At 37.1% G+C, this 16,178-nt stretch overlaps 1 protein-coding gene across 6 annotated transcripts in view; it reads right to left on the bottom strand.

The window, feature by feature from the left end:
- GRIK1 (glutamate ionotropic receptor kainate type subunit 1) overlaps nt 1–16,178 on the bottom strand; it is a 372,168-nt gene that overhangs the window by 354,885 nt on the left and 1,105 nt on the right. The window lies entirely within an intron of this gene.

The raw sequence follows: 16,178 nt of genomic DNA, 5'->3' as shown, positions 1-16,178 counted from the left end.
ACAAGACTGTTTTCTATTGACTTGATTTTGTGCATGAAAGCTGGCCTCAATTTCCACATCAACAAAATGGTTACATATGGAAGAACTACCTTCTACTTTGGTCGAAGGGAACAATGAAGATTTGGGGTACCAATGAAGATCTGGTAAACGTGGATATCATATGATCTGTGTGCAATAAATGATATTTGAGATTTAAGGTGAGTCAATAAAACCACTAGCATGTTTTAATTTTGAAATACATTTCCTATATATGTGTTTATTTCTTCAACAACATTGTGGATAAAATAAATTCTATCTTTAACAATGTTGAATGGATAGTATAGATCTCAGGAAAAGTAATCCTAGAGAGAGAATATGCAATATGTATTGGGAACAACTCAAATACACTCATTTTCATTGTCTTTCCTTTTTAACCAATTTTCTTCATGCTTACATGTTAAAAATTGTATTGCTTAGATTATCCTTTACAAAAATAAATGGAAACAGATCTCTGTTTCAAAACAACTTAAGTGCAAATCCGTAACTTCTGCTGCTTTATTCTGCACTTTGTTTAATTTTAGTTATTGGGTCTCACATTTACATTTTCCTAAATAAATCACTTCCTTACACAGCTTTTGGGGATAATTCATAGAAAGGATTGTGGATTTTTTTTGACCAAAAGAATCTTAAATATTAGTGTTTGGAACATAAGACTAGACTGCTCATATAAAATGGTTTTTCCAAATATACACTAGCAAAAAGGTGATCACTTTCTGACTCCCTAAATGGACTTCTCAGCTCCTGATTTGTGTGTTTCTATGCCATTAAGGTGTGTGTGTGTGTGTGTGTGTGTGTGTGTGTGTGTGTGTAAATGGATCTTTCCACAAGGAATTATGCAATTCCTTTTAACTATGACTTTCTCTGTCTATAGATTTATAAAATATAATGCTTACTTGGATGGTCATGAATTGATTTGCAATGTGACATTTTCTTTCTTTCAAAGGTTCTGAAGAAGTTTGTTTTTTGTTTTCTCTCTCCTGCTTATTACTTTTCAGTGGAAATGCCAATTTCAAACTTTTCTCAGGCAGCCGTAATGGGGAAGTTCTACTTGTGCCTAATTTCTTATGCACTACATTCACATTAATGTTTGACAGAGATGAAACTAGATAATGATTATACAATATTTTTGCAGTGATAAATGTGTGAAATGGAAGTAAGCAATCATTAACTCAATTTGTAGTTCACCTTGTCATTTTACAGATGTGACAGAAATCTTGATCAAATTATTTTTTGGCTCAAAGTATAGAAGTGTGGGTTTGGAAATGAAACATATCATGAAGCTTTAATGAATGTTTCCTTTCTCCCAGAAAAAAAAAGGGCAAGAACTTCTACAAAACTTAAAGTTGCTCTTCAGGATCCACAGAGAAAGATCAAAACCTGAAACTAAAACAATGTTTCAGACTTTGTTTGCTTGTTTTAAAATCTGAAAACCCTTGTAGTATTCCAAAATATGGAAACTAAAGACATTTGGTTTTCAGGGTACAAAATGAAAAACAAAATCTAAAGTGCTCCCCTTCACCTTTATGCAATCGATGGTCTTGTTTAATGACACAGACTTTTCTAGAAAAAGATGATTGGGATTAGGGTGGAGTATTTGAAATGCTCAGAGGCGAAAGATGTATGTTTCAAAAGCAACAAATAGCCCAGTTAGGCAAATATACAACACAGAATCTAAGAAAACAAGATAGTACAAAAAAATGGAAAATTATTTTCTCAACAGTAGTCATATATATAGTCATGAAGCACTGACTTCAGGACACAATAATTTTATTCTGTGTTTGCTGTAAGAAAAAAAAAGTGTTTAAGACCAACAGCTCTGAAACCCAAATTATCATGGTGGACAGGCTACATTATTCGTTTATCGATGACCCTATAGAAGGTCAATTTATCTATCTTAAAGTTTACCTGAAAGACACATTATTTAAATTTGATGTCTCAAAGAGCTTTATTTTTTTCTCCTTTATTTCTATTTTTCTCTTTTTACTGCTGTGGTCAATATTTAATATTTGTAGCCTTGTTCTCCAGTGCAGACAAATGTGTATCATCCATTCGTGAATTTGATGTGATGAATTTAGAAGGAGTTTTTGAGCGAAACTTTGGCCATGCTTCTGTGTTTCATCCACACAGATGTGAGATGCCCTTTTATTGAAGGAGATATCTTGCTTGGGTTTCCTAATTTCATAGAAGGACCTCATCCCTATCTTCTGATGTTTTTGGTCTCTCATTATCCAGAAGTGCACACTTCAGTACAATTTCCTACCACTTCAAATTTCTCTGGCTAGCTTTCCAGTAAAGCTCAGATTCAAGAAGCAATAACGCTGAACAATTGTGAAATGATATGCAGTTTTTCCATTCCCCTAGAAATTATCACTTTGGGATCAAACCAAATGACTTGAGAGTTCCATATCTGGACGTTCTGCAGAATTGTTTTAATTATTATTTGATGTCTTGTCATAGAGTTATGTTGAGCACTTTCAGAAACAAATGTATGTGATATACTATTGATTTCATCAAGAGGATGTTGTCTACAATATCACACTATTCTCTTCCTCGAGATCACATGGTGAATTTATTTCTTTCATATTTTTTCATCTAAAACACCTGTAATTCGTCTAGGCAACTCGACTCTCTGAATTTTATGATTTGTCCTGTTTCTCTTCTTATTCCAGCTACTAGAAAGTTCAGATAAAATTTTCTGGTCCACTTTTGGCATCTTTTGTAGGACGTCACCCCTGCCATTCTCTTATTTGGCCATTACCTTCATTTTCATCATTGCATTTGTATCAGGTTATAATTATCTGTATTTCTGTAAGCCTTTTGAATGGTTTTTGTAGTAAGACAAGCTATAAATAAAAGAATGAAAAAATGAATAAGCAAATGATGAAGAGTGTGTGAAAACAAATGAAAACTTCATCCTCCAAAGGGAGAAGGGAAGGTCAAAATTCACAAACCCTCAAAACCCAGTAGTCAGTTTGAAAGATTACTTCATATGAAAAAAAAAAAAGGCAAGATAGACTTTAGGAATAGTGCAGCGAACTGAGTTTGGTGTGCTTTCCAGGAATTGTTTACTTATTTGTTTTTTTATAAGCATCACATTAATCATTCTGTGATGATGTTATATGTGATACAGAGGTGGGAGAATGCATCTCAGAAATTTCATACCGCGGACGGCCTTTCTGATTTCTTATGACATTTGCAAAAAGTGAGTGATAGATGTTATTCCTGAGTGTTCTTCCCTTGTATGCAAATGCATTTAGCCTAACTGAAGGCTAACACTCGCTAGAATTAAACCCAGGTAATAAAAATATATTAGTCCACACTAATCATTCTAAAGTGTTATGCTATATCCCACTCATTTGCAATGGCTATTTTAATTATTTTTCTCAGAGTCTTTGCAGATGAAGACATTCTTGCATGCTCAACTAACTGGAAGACAGGTTGACCAGAAGTACCTGTATAACCCAAAGCTTGAAAACAATCTCAAGATACATGCGGTTTCACACATTTTTGTTAGGATTTCTCTACGGATATTTTCCCCAGATGTTGGGATCTCCCTGGATTTTATTCTTTAAATAATTATCAGAATCTAGGCTGTACTTCATCCCCATTTCCCTTGTCTGCTTTTTTTTTTAAAAGACATCACTCAAAACCTTCTCTAAAAGAGCATCCAGATCGAACTGATTAGTTCTGTGATCCTTATATTCTGAAACTTTTATGTATTTTATTAGCTAATCATAGTTTCTCATTCATTCAAATATAGGTTTTTAAGAATCTTCAAATGAATTGTATGAGAAAACCGCACTTTCAAGAAAATAACATTGAGATGCAGGTTATGAATTGTGGTTCAGCTACTAAGTCTCTATCTCTGTTTAGTTCCTGGGGTCTCAGAGTTCTCATCTATCAATGACAAAGTTGGATGTTAAGATCTTTGAGTATCCTACTGGTCTTAAGCACCATTTAAAAAAGTATCTCTGTATTTATTTATATGATTTTTATTTGTATATTTTATGTGTATATGTGCCCTATGAAGAATATGTTTCATTTTTTGTACTTATATGCATTCTACAGCATATTCTAAGAGATTTTTGGTCTCCTTTCTCTCTCCTTATCTCCTAGATATCATTCCTAGAAAAGTATCCCAATATCATTCCTAGAAGAGTATACATATATTAAACTAATAATGAAAAATAATTTATAACAAATTTTTAGTATTTTTCTAATATGTACTTATCCCCATTGTTCTTCCCTAGTTAATTATAGCTTTATATGTGAGTTTTTTTTGCCATGTAGAATAAAGACAAACAAAAACAAATAGGAATTTTAATATATGTATTTGTATATGAATATATATATATTAAATAGTATAATATATTATATATGTAGCATTGTATATTGTAATGTGTACACTAATATATTTAATAATATGTGTATTCAATACATATAATATATACTAATTATATAATATTATGATAAAACATATAATAATTACATATATATGTGTATATATATAAAGAGAGAGGGAGAGGGAGAGAATTTAGTCTTAAAAGCTTAGGATTACAAAAGACAGAAAACTGAAATTTCAGAAGTTTACTCACACTGTTGCTTCCGTTGTTGTTGTCTTAATTTTATTTTATTTTTTATGTTTATTTATTTATTTTGAGAGAGAGCGCGCGCACACACACACACACACACACACACACACACGAGTGGGGGAAGGGCAGAGAGAGAGAGGGAGAGAGAGAATCCCAAGTAGATTCCACGCTGTCAGCACAGTCCCAATGTGGGGCTCGATCCCACAAACCACGAGATCATGACCTGAGCCCCAAATCAAGATTCCGGTGCTTAACCTACTGAGCAACCCAGGTGCCTCATTGTTGTCTTCATTTTAAAAACTCTGCTTTAAATACCACCATTTTGTTTGCAGGCTGAAGCTCAGAGTTCAGATTAATTCAGCTCTCTGCTTCCCCTTCTTGTACTTTGGGGGATAAGAGGCCAGTAGAGCCCCCTTGGACAATGTGTACTCTGGGAGAGCACAGAGCACACCTGCCTCGAGGTGCATGAAGGAGAACTCAGAAGCTTTGTGCGCTTGAACAGAAAGGGTCTGAGATAACAACCAGGCTGGGAAGTAACTTGCTGCTGGAGATTCTTCCTTAATGCTGTCTGGGTAAACAGCCCACTTGCAAGACTAGTCTCAGAGGGTCAGCAGCCCCAGAGTGAGCCAACGTGGGCTCCCCAGTTAGGGTGTAGGCAGCAGATGCATAGAGTTAGAAGCCAATACCCAGGATCAGACAATACAAGCTTCACCCAGGGGATGTCCTGGAGGGATGATAGCAAATGCCTCTCGCCTAAAGAGAGGAGTCTTTGATCCCTGTATGGGGAAGGAAGAAATGAGATTCCTAAAAAATTTACATTTTAAATTGCAAGTGAAGACTTTGATGTAGTCCTGTTGGAAAAAGGGGCTTGTGTGCATAGTTAAATTTAATTTCAGGGAAATGAACAATGTTGCATTTGCACACACGTGATGCCGTGGCTATAAATGCTGAGTATCATGGGGTTACGTGACTTTGTGCAGTATCTCAGTTCAGACCAAGGACAATACGGCACAGCCAACACTGTAGAGGGAACACAGATCTGGAAGGGACTGGCTGGTGCACCCAGGCACCTATTCACCACCAGTTCCCCTCTGACAGAAAAGGGAATAGATCTAAAAAGTTACGTGACACGGCCAAGCTAAGAATCACTGGGGCTAGAAATGTGCCAAACCGCGTGCCAATGACTGCTAGGTTAATCTAGAAACTACAGAATGGTGACCTTTACCAAGCATTTTTAAATTGGGCAAAGAACAAGAACATTAATAGGAATCAGAGTGAAAGAAAAAGTCACCATCTTAGCAAAACAAATGGGCTTCCCTTTTCTACATTCATTCTCCTGTAGTACTTATCTATAAGCAAGGATGAATTGCATACATTCTCAATCCAAAGTACGTAAAACCATGTACTATGGTCTGCACCATTCTCTAAGCATTTTCCATCTTTAACACATAAATTTCATCATAAAATTATATTTAATAGATCTTTCTTTCTTGGGCTTATTCTATTCTTTTCCTAGCCATTCCCTCCTGTTGAACATTTAAATGATTCACAATTGCAAATAACGGCTCTTGCCAATTCAGTGAACATGTATAGAAACAGCCTTAGGGTTCAAATATATACTGAGAACAAAAGAAACACACACTACCCAGAATTCAAAAGGCAAATATTGCCTTTAGACTTGAAAGATGGCTCTAACTGACTAATTCATTTTTAGGAGATGAAGTACAATAACATCTTATACAATATAAACACAGGTCACTGGAATGCAACTTCTATTTATGGATTGCCAAACTATGTAATCCAAAAGTTTAGGAGTTTAAAATTAAAAAAAAAAAAAAAGAAAAAGAAAATCCTTAAAAGTTGCCCTGGAATCATCATAAAAAAATCACTGATTTTCACCGTGCTTTCTCCAATTTGAATTATGAAGTATTTTATTGTCCCTAGGAATTAAGTATTGATTTTCTGAGGGCCTATTTAGATAATTTTGCTAAGAAAAGAAATCCACACAAATAGTTTGCTATGAGTATTAATTCAAAGACATTAGCACTGAATGCCTCTACCAGAGTATGTCACAATGCCTGAATCGATATTCAAAATTAAATTATGTTTAATTAAGTACAAAAGGCATAGAATAGTAACTAGATGCTAATGGATAGAAACAGTGAATGGCTGATTTTCTGCAAAGTTATTGACGAATTCTAAAGAAGACCTATAACCATCATATTTTATCAATAACAATTTTTATATAAAGTTTATTTCTTTCATGATTTTTCCAACATTAGATGCTGTATGTCTTTTTTTATGATACTGTAGAAAACTTTTTATGTAGCTATTACATGGAATTGACAATCATTTTTCTATTTCCCTTGATACAATTAGTTACAGATCTTTATGTACTGCAGAATTAGTAACAAAGATGTGGGTTTTTTGTTTTTGGTTTGTAATACACCTTATTTCTTTATTTTTAGAACAATTTTAGATTTACACGAAACTCGTGAGCGTTGTACAGAGTTCCTATATACTCTATTTCCAGTTTCTCCTTGTTAACACCTTTTTATATGAGGTTGGTGCATTTGTTAAAAATGAAGCAATGTTGATACACTATTAGAAGTAATATCGATCTTGATTCAAATGTCCTTAGTTTTCACCTAATGTCCTTTTTTTTTTTTTTTTCTTCTTATTTCAGGATCCCATTCAGAACTCCATATTACAGGGACTCTGGCGTGGGTCAGTTGGTTAAGCATCTGACTCTTGATTTTGGTTCAGGTCATGATCTCACAGTTCGTAAGTTTGAGTCCTGCGTCGGGCTCTGTGCTGACCGTGCAGACCCTCCTTGGGATTCGCTCTCTGTCCCTACCCTGCTCACGTGCTCTCTCTCAAATAAATAAACTTAAAAAAAAAAAAAAAAACACATTACACCTCTTTGTCGGCTCTCCGCAGGCTTCTTTAGGCTGTGACAGTTTTCCAGTCTTTGTTTTTTATGACTTGGCAATTGACAAGTATTGGTCAGGTATTTTCTATTAGTATTTGATGTTTTTCTTGTGATTAGAGTGGGGGTTGGGATTGGGGGAGAAAAACCAAGTAGATAAGTGCTATTTGCCTCAAAGGTAGATGCTGTCACAATTCATCACTTGTGATGCTGGCCTTGGTCACCTGGCTCTTCTGTGTAGGGAGATTTCTCTCTTTTTGTCTATTTATTTATTTATTTAATCATTTACCTATATCAGTATGGACTCGTGGGTATTTATTTTATAATTTGGCTTATAATCTAATACTTTTTAAAATTTTGCGACTCAAATTGTAACAGTTTTGGCCATTGGGAGCCGGGTACTTGGTGTCTGTGTCCCTTTAACATATTCCCATCGGGGCACCTGGGGGGCTCAGTCGGTTAAGTGGCCGACTTCAGCTCAGGTCATGATCTCTCAGTCCGTGAGTTCGAGCCCCGCGTCGGGCTCTGTGCTGACAGCTCGGGGCGGGAGCCTGTTTTGGATTCTGTGTCTCTCTCTCTCTCTGCCCCTCCCCTGCTCATTCTCTCTCTCCCTCTCTCTCTCAAAAATAAGTAAACATTAAAAAAATTTTAAAAATAAATAACATATTCCCATCAATGGGATTTTTTTTGAGCGCTCCTGTACTTTTCGGGCTTATCTTGTACATTTCTCCTTCAGTCCCCAAATTGTCCATTTCTCCAGGTGTACCTGGGTGCAAGGTGTGCTCACTTCTACCGGGGTGTCACTGTCTCTAGGCCCTCTCAACTGGGACATGGATGCATGTGTGCACCACCCCATTTTGGGGTTGCTTCAATCAGTCGAATAAGCCTTAACATAGTCTATAATCTTAGACTTGTTCAGTGTAATAAGTAACGCATTGTATTAAATTTCCATTGTGCATTTTAAAGGAAAATAGTAAGTACTAATGAATTACAAGTCTCTAAACTGATAACTGATGATAACCACAATTAATCATTAGATTTCTATGAAATGAAAACGGACATATAGAATTCTAATACAAAAATCTGCATTGTTGAGCTCCTTTTGGAACATTATTCAGTAGAAATTTTAAAGAGTACTCATAGACTTTTGTATGTTGTTGTATTTTCTGTTTTGTTTTCTTAAGTCAGGACAGCAATAAACTAGTAATTCATCAGAAGACATAAAACAGGATAATCTTTCAAATGTATTTAGCAACTAACGTACCGACTGATATATGAAGGATTTAGAGGGCTAAAGAAAAGTGTTTTCACTATTGTAGAGTGTTTCTGTGAGATTGATTTGTGGTCAGTAGGAGTATACTCTTCATTTAATCAATGTCCTTGCCTCTTATTTCCACTTTCTAACTAATTTTACATTGTATTTAATAAATATGTTAACATAGCATTAGACAAAATTACATGCTTTAAAAAAAACCTTACAATTTTTTATAAGAACAAAAAGAATAAAGTATCATTTAAGTGATTTGGGGAAGTTAAAGATTTTTATTTTTTAGTAGTTCATAAATAACATAGATACAAAATCAAATATTTTTACCTGTTTGTTTGTTTTATCCTCCAGGATAAACCATTTTTTCCATTTGATTTATTATTACTAATACTATAATGTTGATGTAATAAGAGTACAGGTTTTTCCAATTTGATATGACAGCTTGATCTCATCAGTAAATCAAGACAAACTTACAAAGTTTATGTAGCTGGTATACATTTCTTTTTACTTTAAAAAGAAATTTTCATTTCTCCATGAAAATTGATCATTGAAAAAAATCAGATATGCATTTAAAAAGAAATAAGTAGCTTGAACTTTAAATAAAGATAGACTTTTAATTTACTACAGATTATAGTCTTGGAAAATATATTATAAATTTAATATTTTTCCATTTAAAACCATGTTAAAAAGTAAGTGTAGTGAAAAAAATCAGGAAAATTGTCCCATATCACATTTTGCGGTAATAAAAATAACATACCTTTCAGGATAGGTAATGTGGTTTTAAGAATGTTTTCAATATAATAAAGAACAAGTATTCAAACATTTAGATGTAAAATTGACCCTTGAACTACACGGGTTTGAACTACATGAATCTACTTATATGCAGATTTTCCCCATAAACACAGTATAGTACTATAAATGTATGTTCTCTTATTATTTTTTTAATAAGCTTACTTTATTATACTAGCTTACTTTATTATAAGGATACAGGGTATAATACATATGACTACAAAATCTAAACTCGTCAACTGTTTATGTTTTCCGTCCGGCTTCCGGTTTACAGTAAGCAATTAGTAGATAAGTTTTGGGGGAATCAAAAGCTATGTGAGGATTTCCAACCACCCAGTGGTCGTTGCCCCTAACCTCTTGTTCAAAGATCAATTTTACAATTTAAGCTTTGTAAAAAAGTTCTTTAGAGTGGACAGCATTTTAGTTAGACCTGAAGAAGCACTAGGTGTGCGGTCATGTGAGTTATGTGTGCATTGAAAATTTCAGCGATTGTATTGGCCAATGTTTCCTCAGATACGTTCTGAGAACAGATATGTTCAGTGAGACATTAATAGCTGTGATTCAAGTTAAGAGTCCTCTGATAAGGAAAATGTACGAAACGCTGGAGTCAAAAAAAAAAAAAAAAAAAAAAAAGAAAAGAAACAGGTTTCTTCGTGCAGAATCACAAAAAGCTTTTAATATAAACTTGTCTCCTGACTCTCTAAGGGACAGCATTTCTCCATACCTAGCCACACAAATAAATTACAGCACAAAATTCCTTCCCTGTTCATTAACAGGGAGAAAGAAGGGGAAGTGCTTTGGTCAACTCTACCATATGACGTTCATTTTACATACGATGTCGCATTTCATTTTTGCCACAAACCCATGAGTCTGTGGTTATTTCTGCTTCTCTAGCTAACAAAACAGCCCCCTCCTCAACATTCTCCCCACATTAGCAATCTTTTCAAGGTCAGCCAATTAGGAAAAGGCAGTTAGGAAAGAGTTCCTTTCTACCTGGCAGTCTCCAGTCTTTCTTCTAGGAGAAACAACTTCTGGAAAATTCTAGAACATAGATGATATTTTCTACATTATATGGTTATCAGTGGAACAACAGAAGGGTATTAAGAGGCTATGGGAAATCACCACCACCAGACTATCTCCATCAATTCTCCCTCAAAACCATTTCGATGAAGTGAACAATCTGATTATAAATGGTGTGTTTTCTAGGCTTTCCCTCCAACTGAATTGCCTTCCTTAACCCCCTCTTAAAGAGAAATTATGGAGAATCAAATAACAATGCCAACTTTTCTCTTTGCTAACTGCCTACAATATACTCAAATATAAATTACTTTAGGGGCACCTGGGTGGCGCAGTCGGTTAAGCGTCCGACTTCAGCCAGGTCACGATCTCGCGGTCCGTGAGTTCGAGCCCCGCGTCGGGCTCTCGGGCTGATGGCTCAGAGCCTGGAGCCTGTTTCCGATTCTGTGTCTCCCTCTCTCTCTGCCCCTCCCCCGTTCATGCTCTGTCTCTCTCTGTCCCAAAAATAAATAAACGTTGAAAAAAAAATTAAAAAAAAAATAAATTACTTTAACTTTGATTGATGTGGTTATCCCTGAGTCACTGGGAGCAACAGCTCACCTATGTTTGATCTCAGCTTAAATGGTTATCTAACTGCACAGATAAGTCCATACACAATACAGCATACTTTAATGCAAGGAGCTTGAAACTTGAGATCAGAATAGCTAGCTTCAAGTTCTGGACTTTCTAGTAACCAGCACTTGAACTTAGGCAAAGTTACCAAGTCATGGTCTTCTCATTAAAAACTGGTGATGAGAAACCATACAGGAAAGGCAGCTACAGTTTAGGTTTATGTAGGATAAACACTGGGCTTGTAAAATTAATATTACAGAAAAGAAGAATCATGCAGATAAAACAATATGGTAAGAGATCTGCATGTGTGCAGAAATATGTTCATATCAGCCACTCTCCTTTCATCATGCTCTCAGACCATTTCTCTCTCAGATTTTTCAGGGACCGATGGAGTTCTCAAGTTGATGTTAGGAACACTCTCTGTCAGGGTGAAATCGACCTCAGGCCAAACAGATCTCCCTAAGAGCTTCTGTTCTAGGTTTGGCAGAATGAACCCACTCTGTCCTCTGGGCCTTTGTGGGCTTGAACTTATTCTATGTTGACAATTCCTTTCATATAATAAATCGATGGCACAAGATTAATTGAAAACTCTTCGAGAGTAACATTTGGAATTAAAAAGTAAAACGTGTCTGCATTGAAGTCCTAATGAAAAACTTCAGCGGTTACATACAGCATACACCATCAGAATATATGCTTCCAGGGGGAGGTGTGTTTATCTGTTTTGTTCACTGTTGTGCACACGGCCTCTATCTAGAATTATGTCTGGCCCATGGTAGAGGAATAAGCACATCGTAAAGATCTGCTGAGTGAAGAATGAATATTAAAAGAAGGAAGGAATTCGTGGCTAATGAATGAGGTTGTGAGTTTTCTACACTCACAAGCAAAAACACAAACAAATATACACGAGGCAAAGTTTGGAGCTTTGGGCCTCCTTAGGGATAAATATTAAAAAATGATGTTATGGCCAACTTGATAATTAAAATAAAATCCATTTAGATCTGTCTTAAGGAAATAAAATCATCTGGACAACTATATTGTCATTTAACTTTCCATGCTATCGATATAAATTTCCACAATATTTCTCTTTATTTACCATATTTGATTACATAATATTAATATAGTTTTTAGTGGTTTGTTTGCACATCACAAAAATTGTTTCTTTGATCCCCTCCCTATGAAACAGGAAAGGCAGACAGCATTACTGCTAATTCAGAGGAGTGATCTGGGCTCGGAAATATTAAATGTGTAATAAAAAATATAACACATTTACTATTGAGTCTGTTCAGAAAGAGAATGACAATAATAATAATAATGTAAAAATAAAACCACAAAACAATTATAATGCAATTAATGTATGCATATACTGCTGAGAGCACTTTTATATTCTGTTTTTTGTACTCTTTTTTTTTTCTCTTTTTTTATTTTTATTTTTTTTTTTAATTTTTTTTTCAACGTTTATTTATTTTTGGGACAGAGAGAGACAGAGCATGAACGGGGGAGGGGCAGAGAGAGAGGGAGACACAGAATCGGAAACAGGCTCCAGGCTCTGAGCCATCAGCCCAGAGCCCGACGCAGGGCTCGAACTCACGGACCGCGAGATCGTGACCTGGCTGAAGTCGGACGCTTAACCGACTGCGCCACCCAGGCGCCCCTGTTTTTTGTACTCTTATTAACGTCACTGTGAGGTTGCAATTGTTTAATTGGATTTTTCAGATACAAAATGTAGGCCTGGTGAGATTGAACAACTCTGGCTGACATAGCCATCGAGTCTTGGAGCGGGGACCCAAACTTGTGCTTTGTGGCAACAAATCGTGTCAGAAAGCCTGGTTCCCACCACTTAACTCTCAACTCTATGCTTTTACCCCCACCTCTTTGACTGTGTATGTTGACATGATATGTAAAAATATAGTATATAAATATATCTTTCTGTTATGATTATTATTACAAGTATGATGCATCTGTCCAAGAAATTTTTTTCCTTTCCTTTCCTTTCCTTTCCTTTCCTTTCCTTTCCTTTCCTTTCTTTTCTTCTCTTTTCTATTTCAACTAATGGAGGTGTGCCATTGTCAACTAAGGTCATCCAGACCCTGCTGTAACTATTAGGTACAGGTTGGTTAGCCATGTGATTCTGAAGCTCAAGTGTGTGTGTGTGTGTGTGTGTGTGTGTGTGTGGCGGGGGGGGGGGGTTAGATACACAGAGATTAACTAGTTGTTAACATATACCATATGTATACAGAGAAGAAAGGATGATCCAACATCCCCTAGGGAATTCCCAGTAGCTAACCATATTTCCCTTCGATGCAGGTTGCTGGGCAACCTCTGGAAGGTAGTGGTAATGTTTAGGGAACCTACATCCCATTGGACCCCCTTCATGTCTCTAATCTATGACATGAGGTTGTAAACTTTACAAAGGATAGCCACAGTATGTGTGATAACCATGCCTATGTGCATACTAAATGACCTCGTTAATATTTAGCAGGCATGAATTTTATCTTAAAGTTTATACCTTTCATTCATTTTCCTCAATAGCTGAAATTTAAGCAGACACTCACAAGAAACGTAGACCACCAATTAATTTATTGAAGCATTCAAATGCCTTTTCATATACGCACAGTGCAAGGCGCCTAACATTAATGGTCTACTTTGGATATATTAAGTTATTGGAAAACACGGAAGTCAATAATCAAGAGCCCCTTTTTGTTGGTTGGTTGGTTGGATGGTTTGTGGTTTGTAGGAAAGAGAAAAAGGATGAGAGATAAAAAAAAAAAAAAAACAACACATTTTAATTCTTCTCTTTGCTTCCCCCCTCCCTGCTCCCCACACACTTTACACACTTGCTTAGTCCCTAACTCCTTTGATATTTTGTATTCCGTGTTGGACTTGGCTGACATAAGAAACTCCCTGTAGAGAGGCAGGTTGCCTCTGAGCTAAGGCTGGTTTCCATGGTGCTGAAATGTCCACTTAAAAGTAAGCACAGTCCTGAGGTACATACATGTAGTGTTTACACCAACCACAGGTCACTCAGAGCCAGAAAGAGTAAGACATTTGTACTGCACATAAACAGCATCAGGCCATGCAATTTTACTTTATGCATTTCAGCTTCCGTTTGGAAAAAGGAAATCTCATTATCCTGTACCATATATTTTAAGGTCAGTGAATCATGTTGGGTTGTTCTCACTTTGAAAACCACTTTTAAATGGATGAGTGTAATTGCTTGTAAATACTCAGATCTGTGAACAAATATGTTTTAAAACATCCTTTTCCACCCCTTCTGGGAATTCCTTTAGATTTGGGGAATGCAGGGGAGGAAAATGCTACCTTAAGTTTGTTATACAGGAAGAAGGGCTATTGGCTGGAATAGCCTGTTCTAGTATGTCAAGATTTCCCTCTCTGTCTCTCTCTCTCTCTCTCACTTTTTAGATCTGTCTCCTTTAAAATATATAAGGTATAAGCAAAACACCAATTAAGTTATTAGGTGTTGGAAATTGTAACGCATTCATCATTTATTTAGTATTGTTCAAAGAAATTTTGTTATTGGATTGTGGAGGGCTGATTGCATCCATGGTGGCGGGGGGGACAGGATATTAAGGCTACAACATACTTCGGGTGAAGGGTATTTTAGTTACAAGTAGTATTTTCTTTTTGTACAATGAATGCTTTAGAACTCTTTTAATGGACAGTCTAAATTATCCAAAAATGCACATTATCATTATCTGTAATCTAGAAAAATATATCTGCAGTAAAAATTAGTATTAGGGATCTTTTTTGAAAATTAGATCCCACATGTCTGGAGAAAATGCATTTCATAGTAGTAAATTTCTCTCTCTCTATTTTTTTTAACAAAATAGTCATGTTGAGTGACAAGAACTAGTTTCTGAATCTTTGGAAAGAGGTTTGCTAATTGCAGGCCAGCATCAGTAAAGTTATTGAGAAATTTCAGCTGCTCAGGGGCCTCGCTGGGCGGAATGCTCTACACTATTCCGTGCACATCCTGCAGATCCTGTGGGTTCCTGGAAAGGGTGTGAATTAGAAACCCTTAGAACTCAGGACTTCACTCTTGCTACCTCCAGCGGGAGACTGGAAAAGCTGGGAGGCCCATGTGGTGTCACAGCTTCACCTGTGGCTCTCTGTGTGTGTGTCTAAGAGGCATAGCTGATTGGGGAAGGAGGAGGGCAAGCTGAGACTAAGGGAATAGAGATTGGGTTTAGTATGGAAGGGAGAACATTAAAGGCAAAGAGGTTTTTCACCCCCCACCTCCACCCTAACAGCCTAGAAATCGCTCAGTGTCTCCACTACACCGCGGTGGGCGCTGTGCCTGTAGGTATAGAAATCCACACCCTAGCAAAGTACCGCCCCCCCCCCCTTCCAATGTCCTTGCCTTTTGCTCTTTTTTAGGCTGCCCCAGGGCTCCTACACTCAGCCTCCCAGTCTCTTTTGATCCCACCTGAGAACGAAGTCCAGAGTCTTCCAGGGAGTTATTTTGACGGGGGACTGGATCATTCTCAGTGGCCCGCAGGCGTGGCAGATTGGGGATCAAATGGGGCGCTTAGGTGCCTGCTCCTGGTGTTGGCTGACTGTTCTCTCCCCTCCTTGAACTCTCGGCCACAGAGCCAGATCCGGGCTCTGCCCCACACTGGTGGAACCCTCCAGACTTTGGAGGATCCATGTAGAAGAACGCAACTTGGGGACGAAAACTTGGAAGCTCGGGGTTAGCCGGCTGTGGGAAATCCCCGCGGTCTCCACATTTTACTCTTGAGATACGGACATGCCTTTGACTCCCCGGCGCCCGGGTTGCCAGGGACCGGGGCTGCGCATCTGGACCGCCCGACGTCCACCCAGACGGCCGGAGAGCGCATCTCCGCGCCCGAAGCAACTGGCTGCAGCCGCGCGCGACCCCGCGCCCGGAGTGGGGTGCCCGCCCCGGAGAGCCTGG

Source organism: Leopardus geoffroyi, chromosome C2 (genome assembly GCF_018350155.1).
Source record: "Leopardus geoffroyi isolate Oge1 chromosome C2, O.geoffroyi_Oge1_pat1.0, whole genome shotgun sequence".
Taxonomy (NCBI): Eukaryota; Metazoa; Chordata; class Mammalia; order Carnivora; family Felidae; genus Leopardus; species Leopardus geoffroyi.
This window is presented reverse-complemented; position numbering and strand designations above follow the sequence as displayed.